The sequence below is a fragment of the Pinus tabuliformis genome, chromosome 6 (genome assembly GCF_031772625.1).
Source record: "Pinus tabuliformis cultivar Carrire ecotype Pingquan chromosome 6, CPIR1, whole genome shotgun sequence".
Taxonomy (NCBI): Eukaryota; Viridiplantae; Streptophyta; class Pinopsida; order Pinales; family Pinaceae; genus Pinus; species Pinus tabuliformis.
The window spans coordinates 207,375,516-207,389,494 of NC_142292.1; positions in this window are offsets into that span (position 1 = coordinate 207,375,516).

Here is a 13,979-nt window from a genome sequence, read left to right on the forward strand (position 1 = left end):
GGAAGCTTGAACATATAACCATTTTTGGAAGGGATAAAATGGATTTGGTATGTATTTAGGCTCTTCCTGATGAACTCCAGAGAAAAAAATCCTCATGGGCATAAAAACGAGCAGTTGGTGAGGAGGAAGTTCAGACCCATATACCAAAATTTCATTGTAGTATTCAAAAAAGTACGAGTCACCCACCCTAGCATCCTTGCTAAGTTGAAGAATTAGTTTATGTTGGGGCAAGACTCTAGGAGGAGAGACTTTATTGATAATTTTATAAGAATTGGCCATCAAAGTAGAAATAAAGTGTGAAAACCACTCATTGTTGGGTTTCTTCTTTAGAGAATTGTCCCAGTAAACTACAAATTTTCTTTTCTTATTGGAGTCTATGATCTGATAATCACCCTATGAGTGACCTCAGTTAAGATTTATTAAATAAAAGGTATTATAGGCTCATGTGCTGGTGTGTGTGTTCTGTGTTATTAAAATAACGGATCGATCAAATTGCCAATACACAGAAGATAAATGGAAAGATAGCAGAGAAATACAATAAGCAACATAAAGACACAAACAATTTTTTAATAGGAGTTCACCCTATCCTCCAGGGCTACGTCTCCAGTCCAGCTTCAGTGGTGGCCTTGTTTTATTATGTCTTTGAGCAGAGAAATTACAATACAGGGACTCAATATGAGTTCTCTTGAAGTAGATTTTGCTTGGCAGGGTGGTTCTTGGATTCCCCAAGCCACTTGGAGTACACAGACTCTTATTCCTCCTTGATCCAAATGGAAAATGGCATCAACCCATGGTACGCATCCACCCATATTATTCATTGACCCATGGAATTTACCCATGGTATTGTAAATGGCATCTGCCTATGGTATTGTAAAATCCACCCATGGAATTTACCCATGGTGTTGTAAATGGCATATGCCCGTGGTATTGTAAAATCCACCCATGGTATTCATTCACCCATGGAATTGACCCGTGGTATTGTAACTGAAAAATACTATAAGTAACAAGTCACATTTTGTAAAAGGACAGATTGTCTGCCACAATGTAGCCTTTACAGTTCAGAGGCATGTAGCCACACATCTCTTCTCAGAGATAAGCTACCATCACCCTAGCTGGTTTATTTTCATTACTATTTTAAATAAAAGTTTCTTTGTGGTTTTGTTTATTGGGCATTCTCCTATTTTTCTTCTGGCATTTCAATCTTTTAGATCTTGGGGGCCTCCCCTCAAGATCTGGATCAGTGGTATCAGAGCAGGTTATGATTCCAGGGAATGAGGGTTTCATGCATATTTCAGTTTCAAATTTTGCAGCAATAATTAATAAACTTTAGGCATGTGCTACGTCCTCCACAGAGCATTTTCTTGGGCCAAGCGGGAAGAATTTTTCTTTTTTCATTTTTTTTGCAGGAATGTTCTTGGGCGGCGACTTTGCAGATCAGATCTGAAACATTTGGTACAAAATTTACAAAAACAAATACCAGATCTGGATTCCTTGCGAAAAATCACCCAATTTCAAAAAAAAAAGGGTCGAATCGGAGTTTGGATGTGGGAGATATCGCTGATTTAAAATCAGCTATTTTTCAAAACTTTTGTGACGGCGGAATAGTTGCAGTGCGAATCTGAGATTTTAGAGTGTCCAGATAAGGATTTCCAACACATGGGAAGATGCAAAATGATCCTTCTATTTCCAAAAATAGGTTATAATAAATATTCTGAGTTATATTGACCGAGTTATGTCCATTTTAATCTGGAGCAGCATTCAGAGTGGGTTCCCATTGGAGACATGCCCTCCCACCCCACTTTAGTAGGCACCTACTTCACATTCATCAGTTTCAACATTTCAGCATTCGGCTTGGGTTATTTGCAGATGTGCCCTCCCACCCTAGGATATGTAGGCACCTGCTACTTCATCAGCAACCAACATCATGGTTATGGGTCAACCACATAAAATCCTTGTCATTGAAGTCCATTTGCTAGGCTGCACAATGTCAGAATCACAGTTGGTCACAAGCATTATAGGGTATCTCTATCCTCGGATCTTCATTTATTAGGGTTTTGGGTTAACCACATAAAACCCTTATCTTCAGTGGCTCTTCATATTCAACAAAGGCTTCGCAGGAGGGAACTTTATGCAATGGAGACCATTGCTTCTTAAGGAGGGAGGAATGATCCAAATGGAAAATGGCATCAACCCATGGTACGCATCCACCCATATTATTCATTGACCCATGGAATTTACCCATGGTATTGTAAATGGCATCTGCCTATGGTATTGTAAAATCCACCCATGGTATTCATTCACCCATGGAATTTACCCATGGTGTTGTAAATGGCATCTGCCCGTGGTATTGTAAAATCCACCCATGGTATTCATTCACCCATGGAATTGACCCGTGGTATTGTAACTGAAAAATACTATAAGTAACAAGTCACATTTTGTAAAAGGACAGATTGTCTGCCACAATGTAGCCTTTACAGTTCAGAGGCATGTAGCCACACATCTCTTCTTAGAGATAAGCTACCATCGCCCTAGCTGGTTTATTTTCATTACTATTTTAAATAAAAGTTTCTTTGTGGTTTTGTTTATTGGGCATTCTCCTATTTTTCTTCTGGCAATTCAAGTTTTCAGATCTTGGGGGTCTCTCCTCCCAAGATCCATTTCAATATTTTAGATCTTGGGGGCCTCCTCCCAAGATCCTGAAGTTTGTTAAATATTGCTGCAAAATTTGAAACTAAAATATGCATCAAACCCTCATTCCCATGGAATCATAACCTGCTCTGATACCACTGATCCGGATCTTGGGAGGAGGCCCCCAAGATCTAAAATATTGAAATGATCTTGGGAGGAGAGACCCCCAAGATCTGAAAACTTGAATTGCCAGAAGAAAAATAGGAGAATGCCCAATAAACAAAACCACAAAGAAACTTTTATTTAAAATAGTAATGAAAATAAACCAGCTATGGCGATGGTAGCTTATCTCTAAGAAGAGATGTGTGGCTACATGCCTCTGAACTGTAAAGGCTACATTGTGGCGGACAATCTGTCCTTTTACAAAATGTGACTTGTTACTTATAGTATTTTTCAGTTACAATACCACGGGTCAATTCCATGGGTGAATGAATACCATGGGTGGATTTTACAATACCACGGGAAGATGCCATTTACAACACCATGGGTAAATTCCATGGGTGAATGAATACCATGGGTGGATTTTACAATACCATAGGCAGATGCCATTTACAATACCATGGGTAAATTCCATGGGTCAATGAATAATATGGGTGGATGCGTACCATGGGTTGATGCCATTTTCCATTTGGATCACTCCTACCAGCTCTATGACCCTCGGTCTACAGTGGAAAGAGACAACTGTGATGCTCAATCTGGATAGATTCCTCTATGGGAAGGCTTGATACTTTAAGCTCTTTGGTGCTCGATGCTGCATGTGGTCAGCTCGGCCCTCTGTCTCCTCTGCTTGGCTTTACTGCTCTCTGTGCTCAGTCCTCCTCTCAGGGTTCACTATTCACTATCTCTCTTGGTCACTTGGACTCTTCAATCTCTCCCTTTCTGATCCCCGTTCACTGTCTCTGCTCATGGCTTTAGCCATTCGACCTCCATGCCTATTCGTTTCCTCTCCTACATGTGTCGATTCACCTATTGCCTATGTGCTTGAAGTTCCCTATTCAGCGTCAGCATGAACTCTCGAGAAGTAGCCACGTGTCCACACTGGAATAGCACCAACCTGTTCGTCGATCCGTTTCTTTCTCCATCGTGGCGGTCAACGGATTCCAAATCCTCTTAAATCGCTGCTTAATCCCCTGTCAATTCTTCTTTGTCTATTGGGTGCAATCTCAACGTTCAATCTGGGCTCCTCCAGATCCAACATCATTCGCACGTCCAGCGCGGTTGACTTGCTCGACCGATAATGCGCAGTCACGGCAGGTTTTCTCTCTCCTCCGCTACCAAGCGTCGATCATTGAGGGTGCTCGCTCCGTTTCTTTCCAAAACCTCTTACCGTTCAAGGGCACCCCAGGTAAAACTACCAGTTTCCAGGTTGTGGGTCCCACCTTTGTACGATGGCTCTTTTTTGCTTTTTCCGCCCATGGTCATCTGGCTCCCAACATGACCGAGTGCTTAAGTCCTACCATTTCAGCCTTGTTTGACTAGCGATGCGCGTTAGCGCTAAGCATAAAAAATCAGCTCCTTTTCCCATTCCGGGGCTCCCAGGGGCTTCATCGACCTCCTGCGTAGTCTCCATGGGCCTCAGTCAACGCGCTTTGACTGAGGTCCTCGTCGTTCCGCGTCGGTTGCCATGGCCACTGGTTTAGGGTATTTTCGATTGATGTTTTGGATTCTTCAAGGATTTGTTTCGTCCTAATACAGTCATGGTTCTATGCCAGTCGTTTATGGATTTGATTCAGATCAGTCTACAATGCTGAGGCCTAGGTAATCAAATTACTCCACTTGAGTATAAAGGAACAAATAAACCAATATGGGGTAGTATCTAAAGTGGAGGCCAGGTAATATTGGTTACATTGGAACATGATAGCCTCAACCAGAAAAGAGGGAATGCCAAGAACAATATCTAGTTTCATAATTTTGTGTAAGAGTCCCAGTGCTAATTTGGAGATATTTTCTATATCATCCTTGTTGGCATTATGATTCTGGTTTGGCTCTATGGTACAGGTGTTGTACTTGATGGCAACTCACTCAAGTGGCAAAACTTTGTTCAGGCTCTTAAAATGATGGAAAATAAGAGGTTCGTTGGTGCATCGTTCAAAAGTTGTGGACCCGCAAGTTCACCATTCAGGAAGTGCGGACATACCCGCAGGTTCTTCGTTCATAAGGTGCGGTCCCCCAGTTCACTCACTCCAATGCAGAGAAGCGCACTCTCGTGGGGTTTCTTATGTTTGGCCCTTGGTATTTAGCCCGTCGTTCATGATCCTATGGTTTTGGCCCGTGGTATAGGATCTAAATTGTTGAACCCCGGTTTGGATCCCTTGTATTGGTGTTTGATGGTTTTTTCCCATGGTGTGTATAAGGGATTGAATATAAAAAGGGGAAGGAGATCACTTGGCGAGACACTTGTGAAAATTGAATATCTTAAGATCTGAAAGTTTGTGTGTTTGGTTTTAAAAAGATAGATCTAAATCAAGGAGAAATCTTAAGGTGAATCTATTGATAAGTCGTGAACTCTCGGGCGCATGATCAGATCTGTGGATCTGACTAACTGTGGCACATTGGAGGACTGTTAATTCGGCCCTAATCAGAGGTTCGCAGGCGATCCACGGCGTAGGTGCGGGGGTGCGCAGTGCAGGAGAAGACGCAGTGCGGGGGTACACAGCACAACAGAAGGCACAGTGCGAGGTACGTAGCGCAGAAGAAAGCAAAGTGTGGAGATACACAGAGGCACAGAAGGAACAGTGCGGAGGTACGCGGTCAGACACACAGTGAAGTGCGTATCTGAGTTGAGGTACGCAGTTCAGCAGAAGGGGAAAGTGCGGTGGTACGCAGAGCAACAAAAGGATACGGTGTGGATCTGTGTAGTTTAGGCACAGAAAGAATACGGATATCCGCAGGTTTATATCGGTGAAGTTGCGGGCCTGTCTTGAAACATTTGTTGGTTGTCTTTTATCTATTGCTGCAGAGTTCTGGGTTTAGATTTCTGGTATTAATTTTCTATTTACAACATTCTGAGAAGTTGGGTGATTCATTGGTTGATTGTATAAGGAGATTGGGTGATTTGCATGTACTTGATGATTATTTGATCTTCTTGGATCCAATCTAAAAATTAATGGAACGTGGTCCTTAAAGAAGTAGAAGAGCAAAGGGGGTTGTAGCTCCCTTCCAGGAGAGACTGGAAAACGAGAGAGAGTTGTAGCTCTCTACAGGTTGCAGCCTGCGTACTGGTAAAGGACTGCACCAGTACAAAATCCTTCTAAAAGAAGTTTCTAATTGAAAGAAGATAAAGACATATTGCAGCAGGTGGTTTTCACCCACATTGGGTTTCCACCTTATATCTGGTGTTCTTTGGTGTTCTTATCTAAATTTCTTGTTCTTGTTCATTATTATATGACACTGACATACAAATTAATGATCAACGTTTGAAGAATAAATTAAAGTATAAATCTGGAAGACATATTGAAAAGAATTTGATAATACTGATTCACCCCCCCTCTCAGTATTATTTCCAATAATTGGTATCAGAGCCAGGTTCTTCAGAAGAAGCTTGATCGCTTGAAGGAAGATCTTGCATCATGAGCAACTACGAGAGGGAAGCATCAATTAGGCCACCGATTTTTGATGGGACAAACTTCGTTTATTGGAAGGTAAGAGTTACTACCTATCTTCAATCTCTTGGTACAGATGTCTGGGATATCATAGATACAGGGTATACTTTTCCATCAGCAACTCCTACAGCTCCGGCTGAGAAGAAGAAATATGAAACAAATGCAGAGGCGGTCAATACTCTATTATGATGCCTATCTCAATCAGAATTTGTCAAGGTAATGCAGTTTAAATATGCAAAAGAGATATGGGACAAGATCGTTCTGAGCTATGAAGGAGATGATCAGGTAAAAAGAGCAAAACTTCAAACCCTCAGGATTCAGTATGAAAATATCAGGATGTATAATGATGAAAGTGTGGCTAACTATTTCTACGTGTAGATGAGATTGTTAATTGTATGAAAAATTTGGGTGAATAAATAAAAGAGGTTGTTGTGGTTGAAAAAGTTCTAAGATCTTTGTCCCCTAGGTTTGAATCTAAAGTTTCTGCTATAGAAGAAAAAGAGAATCTACAAAGCCTTAAAATGTCATGGCTGCACGGAATTCTAACTGCTTATGAAATGAATAAAGGAGGTCCATCTGACAGGAGAGAAGCTGTCTTCAAGGCTTTAGGCAAAGGCGAGTACTACGAGTCAGGACATGTGTCAGAAGAAGAAGAAGAATCAAATTTTGTCAGAAATCTTCAACGGGGTACTGGATGGTTCCGAGGTAAGTTACCTTTCAAATGCTTTGCTTGTGGAAGAGTCGGTCACTATGCTGCCAAATGTCCTCACAAGGATAAGATTGACAAAGGGAAGGAACCTGTTAGATGGAACAGGAAACAAAATGCAACTAAGAAAAGTTACTACACTCATGAAGATAGTGATGGCCTATCAAATAGTGACGAAGATGAATGAGGTAATGATTATAAACTTTTAATGGCTTTTGAAGATGACGATTACATGGATGCTATAGATGTGGATGACTTTTATGAAGAGATTTCTAGACTCAAGACATGTTTATAAGAAAAGAATGTGATCACTGATACTCTGCAATTTCAACTTGATGAAAAAGAAAAATCTCTTGAGAAGTTAGAATGTGAAATTGTTGGCCTTAGAAAAGAAATTGAGAAAACAAAGGTTCTTAATCTTAAGTTTGTTAAAGGATCTGAAACTCTGGATGAGATTATCAATGTACAACATTCTCCTCTAATTAAGATAGGTCTGGGTTATAATGGAGAAACATCTCAAGCATCCACCTCAAAGAGTTATCTTGATGCAGCAAGGAGGAATGAGCAAAAGCCCAATGGAGATCATCAGGTAAAGCAGGGACGAATTACATCAAGAACAAACAGAGACTACCAGGTAAACCAGGGGCAATCCATATTAAGGGTGAATAAAAGCTACAACCAGCCACAGGTAAAAACTTCTCAATTTGCTTCAAGAATGGATGACAATAGAAATTACAATCAGTTGGCTGGTAGATTTGATAATCACAGAAGTTTCTTCAATGGCCAATGTTTCTCTTGCCATAACTTTGGTCACAAAGTAGCTCAATGTGTTGCCTATAAGACAATCATGACTAGAGAAGCTCAAAAACAAAGAAGTATGACCAAGATTACGAAAAGGACTTGTAACAAATTTTCGGCCCTTGAAAATGCAATTGAATGTTCTTTTTGTAATAACTTCGGTCATGAAGATTCTGAATGCAGGAGCAGGTTTCAGCAGACAAAGGAACAAGCCTCAAGCACCCGAACATGGAGAATAAAGGAACCACAACCAGAAAGATGTGGGATAGCTTTTTATGCAGAAGGACAGGAAAATCTATGGTACATCGATAGCGGATGTTCGAAGCATATGACAGGTGATAAAGAAAAACTTGTATCATATACTGCTTTAGAAAAGGGTAAGAAAGTTTCTTTTGGAAATGATACCCTTGCAGCCATAAAAGGAAAAGGCACTGCTCATTTGAAAGAGAAGGTCAAAGATGGAAATGTTTTGTATGTTGATGGCTTGAAGCATAATCTATTGGGTGTCAGTCAGATGTGTGACCAAGGAACCGAGGTTATATTTCGATCAAATGGATGTAGCATTCGTGATCTTGATACAGGAAAAACAGTGATCAAAGGCAGAAGAACTCCAAATAATCTATACATATTTGAAGAAGGACAACAACAATGCTATTTGAGCAAGGATCATGAACATTGGTTATGGCACCAAAGGTTGGGGCATCTAAGCTTTTCAAAAATAAGGAAAGCATGAAAATACCAGGAAGTTCGTGGTCTTCCAGATATCAAAATTCCAGACAACACCATGTAAATCATGTCAGTTTGATAAGCAAACCAGAACTAACTTCCCTGAGAAGGAAGGATTAGCCAGCAAGCCTCTTGAACTAGTCCATACAGATGTATGTGGTCCATTTAGGACAAGGTCACCTCGAGGAGAAGAATACTTTATATTATTCATTGATGACTTCTCCAGGATGGTTTGGTTGGGACTTATGAAACACAAGGACGAAGCATTCGAAAAATTTAAATCTTTCAAAGCCTTGGCTGAAAACGAATCAGATCACAAAATTAAGTGCCTCAGGTCCGACAGAGGTGGGGAGTTTACCTCAAATGAATTTTTCGATTTCTGTGAAGAACATGGAATAAGAAGGGAATTCTCTACAGCTAGGACTCCTTAGAAAAATGGAGTGGTGGAAAGGATGAACAGAACGGTCCAACAAATGGCTCGTGCTATGCTTGATGAGTCTGGGACTCCCGCAACCTTCTGGGGTGAAGCTGCATTTGCTGCGGTTGTTATTCTCAACAAAACGAATGTCCGAGTGAACAACACTCAAACTCCTCATGAGCTCTGGTATGGTGAGACTCCTTCGGTAAAGCATTTCAAAATTTTTGGGAGCAAATGCTATATCAAGAACACTGATGAACAACTTGGCAAACTTGAACCTAGAGCAGATGAAGGCATTCTCCTTGGTTATTCTCCCCACAACAAAGCATATAAGTGTTACAATAAAAGACTTGGAATAATTGTTGACAACATTGATGTAGTGGTTGACGAAAAGGGATACATCCCTAGGCAAGTAAATCATGAAAATATCGAAGAGGATGAAGACTACTCTCCAAATCAAACAAATGATGAAGAAGAATCTCAAGAGGCACCTAAGGAGCAAATAAGGATAGAAGAGAAGACTCCATCCAGGTACATTCAAAAGAATCATCCATAATCTCATATTTTGGGGCAGAAAGAAGCAGGTGTACAAACAAGAAGAACAATTGTAGAAGCCTCAAGCTATTTGGCATTTCTCTCCTCCACTGAACCACAGAATGTAAGAGAGGCATGCAAAGATGAACGCTGGGTCAAGGCAATGGATGAAGAACTTGAGCAAATCGAAAAGAACAACACTTGGGAATTGGTTCCTAGACCAAAAGATAAGAATGTCATAGGGACAAAATGGATCTTCAAAAATAAGTTGAATGAAAATGGAGAAGTAATTAGAAACAAGGCCAGACTTGTGTGTAAAGGGTATGCTCAACAAGAAGGAATAGACTTCGAAGAAAATTTTTCTCTCGTTGCTAGACTTGAGGCCATTCGAATGTTCCTTGCTCTCTCAAGCTTTCAGAAGTTCAAATTTTTTCAAATGGACGTGAAATCAGCCTTTCTGAATGGGGACTTAGAAGAAGAAGTGTACATTGAGCAACCAGATGGGTTCATCCTTGGGAATGATCTCAAATCTCGTATGTAGCCTAAAGAAGGCTCTCTATGGTCTTAAACAGGCTCCAAGGGCTTGGTACTACCGTTCGGACAAATATCTTCATCAACAAGGTTTTTCAAAGGGATCAACAGATAGCAATCTTTACATAAAAATTGAAAATGACAAATTACTAATACTTGTTGTGTATGTAGATGATATTATCTTTGGCAGCAATGAAGAAGCTATGAGTCAAAGCTTTGCCTTGGTGATGCAGAAAGAATTCGAAATGTCTTTGCTTGGAGAACTGACATATTTTCTTGGATTGCAAATCCAACAAAATGAAGGCGGGATCTTCTTGTCTCAAACCAAGTATCTCAAGCAGATTTTGAAGAAATATGGCATGGAAGATGCAAAACCAGTATGTACCCCCATGGTCACAGGTTGTAGCCTCAGTGCAAATGATGAATCAACAGCAGTGCATAAACCAACCTACAGATCTATGATTGGAAGTCTACTTTATTTAATAGGTACCCGACCGGACATCATGCATGCAGCGGGAATAGTTGGAAGATTTCAGGCAAATCCAAAGGAAACTCATCTTCAGGCAGTGAAGAGAATTTTCAAGTACCTTCAAGGAACTAAAAACTATGGCTTATGGTATCCTAGAGATACAAATCTCACACTTCATGCTTGTACAGATGCAGATTGGGCTGGAAGCGTGGATGACAGGAAGAGCACAAGTGGTGGTGCATTCTTTATGGGTTCCATATTAGTATCTTGGTTCAGCAAGAAACAGAGTTCGATTGCTTTATCTACAGTTGAAGCGGAATATGTGGCTGCTGCATCTTGTTGCACTCAACTCCTTTGGATGATGCAGACCTTGCAGGATTTTCAAATCACTTGTACTCCACCTATCTCCATCTTATGTGATAATACAAGTGCAATCAGCATTTCAAAGAACCCAGTCATGCATTCAAAGACCAAGCACATACCGATCAAGTATCACTTTCTCAGGGAACAATTGCTTGAACAAAAGGTCAAGTTGGAGTATGTTCCTTCTAAGGAACAAGTTGCTGATATACTCACCAAACCATTGCCCAGGGAGACCTTTGAATACCTCAGGCAAAAGCTGGGGGTTGTTGATGCATCATCCTCTTGTTGAATCTCATCTGTTTCAGAGATTGTTGGTTGTACGCAAGTCTCATATGGGGTATACGTGTACATTGGTTGAAGATCGAATGGCACAGGTTTAGTGGGAGGATATAATGCATTGTTGGCATTATGGTAGAAGATCTTGGAGGAAGTACAGAGGGAGATCATGGATGCTGATCTGAATAGTGCTACAATATGTCTCTATCTCTTTCATGGTCAATTATGGTTCTTCTTGAAGAAATTTCTTTCCTTTTACAGATCTGGTTTATTGTCAGGGGGAGCATGTTCTCATGGGGAGCATAACCCTTTGCCCTTGATGTCAAAGGGGGAGAATGATGTTGAGGATCTTGAGGTTGCCATCAAGTCCAAAGGGGGAGATTGTTGGCATTATGATTCTGGTTTGGCTCTATGGTACAGGTGTTGTACTTGATGGCAACTCATTCAAGTGGCAAAACTTTGTTCAGGCTCTTAAAATGATGGAAAATAAGAGGTTCGCTGGTGCATCGTTCAAAAGGTGCGGACCCGCGGGTTCGCCGTTCAGGAAGTGTGGACATACCCGCAGGTTCTCCGTTCATAAGGGGCGATCACCCAGTTCACTCACTCCAATGCAGAGAAGTGCGCTCTCGTGGGGTTTCTTATGTTTGGCCCTTGGTATTTAGCCCATCGTTCATGATCCTATGGTTTTGGCCCGTGGTATAGGATCTAAATTGTTGAACCCCGGTTTGGATCCCTTGTATTGGTGTTTGATGGTTTTGTCCCATGGTGTGTATAAGGGATTGACTATAAAAAGGGGAAGGAGATCACTTGGCGAGACACGTGTGAAAATTGAATATCTTAAGATCTGAAAGTTTGGGTGTTTGGTTTTACAAAGCTAGATCTAAATCAAGGAGAAATCTTAAGGCGAATCTATTGATAAGTCGTGAACTCTCGGGCATGATCAGATCTGTGGATCTGACTAACTGTGGCACATTGGAGGACTGTTAATTTGGCCCTAATCAGAGGTTCGCAAGCGATCCACGATGTAGGTGCGGGGGTACGCAGTGCAGGAAAAGACGCAGTGCGGGGGTACGCAGCGCAATAGAAGGCGCAGCGCGAGGTACGCAGCGCAAAAGAAAGCAAAGTGCGGAGATACACAGAGGCACAGAAGGAATAGTGCAGAGGTACGCGGTCAGACACACAGTGAAGTGCGTATCTGAGTTGAGGTACACAGTTCAGCAGAAGGGGAAAGTGCGGTGGTACACAAAGCAGCAGAAGGATACGGTGCGGATTTGCGCAGTTCAGGCACAGAAAGAATGCGGATATCCGCAGGTTTATATTGGTGAAGTTGCGGACCTGTCTTGAAACATTTGTTGGCTGTCTTTTATCTATTGCTGCAGAGTTCTGGGTTTAGATTTCTGGTATTACTTTTTTGTTTACAACATTCTGAGAAGTTGGGTGATTCATTGGTTGATTGTATAAGGAGATTGGGCGATTTGCATGTACTTGATGATTATTTGATCTTCTTGGATCCAGTCTGAAAATTAATGAAACGTGGTCCTTAAAGAAGTAGAAGAGCAAAGGGGGTTTTAGCTCCCTTCCAGGAGTGACTGGAAAACGAGAGAGAGTTGTAGCTCTCTGCGGGTTGTAGCCTGCGTACTGGTAAAGGACTGCACCAGTACAAAATCCTTGTAAAAGAAGTTTCTAATTGAAAGAAGATAGAGACATATTGCAGCAGGTGGTTTTCACCAACATTGGGTTTCCACCTTATATCTGGTGTTCTTTGGTGTGCTTATCTATTTTTCTTGCTCTTGTTCATTATTATATGACACTGACATACAAATTAATGATCAACATCTAAAGAATAAATTAAAGTATAAATCTGGAAGGCATATTGAAAAGAATTTGATAATACTGATTCACCCCCCCTCTTAGTATTATTTCCAACAATCCTAACCAAACAATAGTAGGATACATTAAAATGGACTGCATAGTTTTTGAAAACAAGGAAATTGGAAAAGTTTTGAAACTGGCAAGAAATTGGGTGTTCGGAGCCAGAATTAGCTGGAGGAAAACCTGTTTCTCTCCAGCTGAGAATCCATTGTATTCATAGAAGATTGTGATCTTTGTAAACTTCTCCAAGTTTGGGGATTTTGGGTAAACAAGGGTGTTTAGTACCAAATCTAGGGTGACCTCCAGAATTTTCTTCCCAATGGATGAAATACAATAGTTCTTCTCTTTGATGTAGGTGGCTATAAGCCTGGACACAAACTATGGGAAAGGGTATACTGTTGAGGTAACTAGGTGGTACGGTCCCAGATTAATGAATCAGAAGGGATCTTCCTTGTTCAGATAATGACCATAAAAGTAGAAACAAAAGTTTGACAAGTTAAGAGGGAAAAAAGAGCTGTGAATTTTTACCCTTCTGTCCATCAAGGGTTCCATGTGGCCCGAGAGTTTTGGTTGTTGTGGTTTTAGGGGTTTTGGCAATGATTTCAATAATTTAAGCATGGTGAAAATGATTGAAGGATGAGGAATCTGTGGATCACCTAGTAACCAGTGTCAATTGGAAATTGTGGGCGCGAGGAGATCTTATACTGGTTGACAGTCGGACATGTGATATTGCGAAGAGGTGGAGAAGAAAGGAAGAAAGTGATTTGAAATATATAAATTTGAGTTGCAACGATGATTTACAGAGGTCTATGGACAGGAAAACAAGGAGGTGATGTTGAGTAGACATGTGGTAGATTCAGATTGGGTGGAAGGCAAGGGAGGATGGTTGTGCAATGAAAAGTTTCACGCTTGCCTACGACGCTCGCTTGGAGGTGGTCCCGACTACTAATGTGATCACCATGCTATCCTGACATGTGGCAGACCTATCAATCCTCC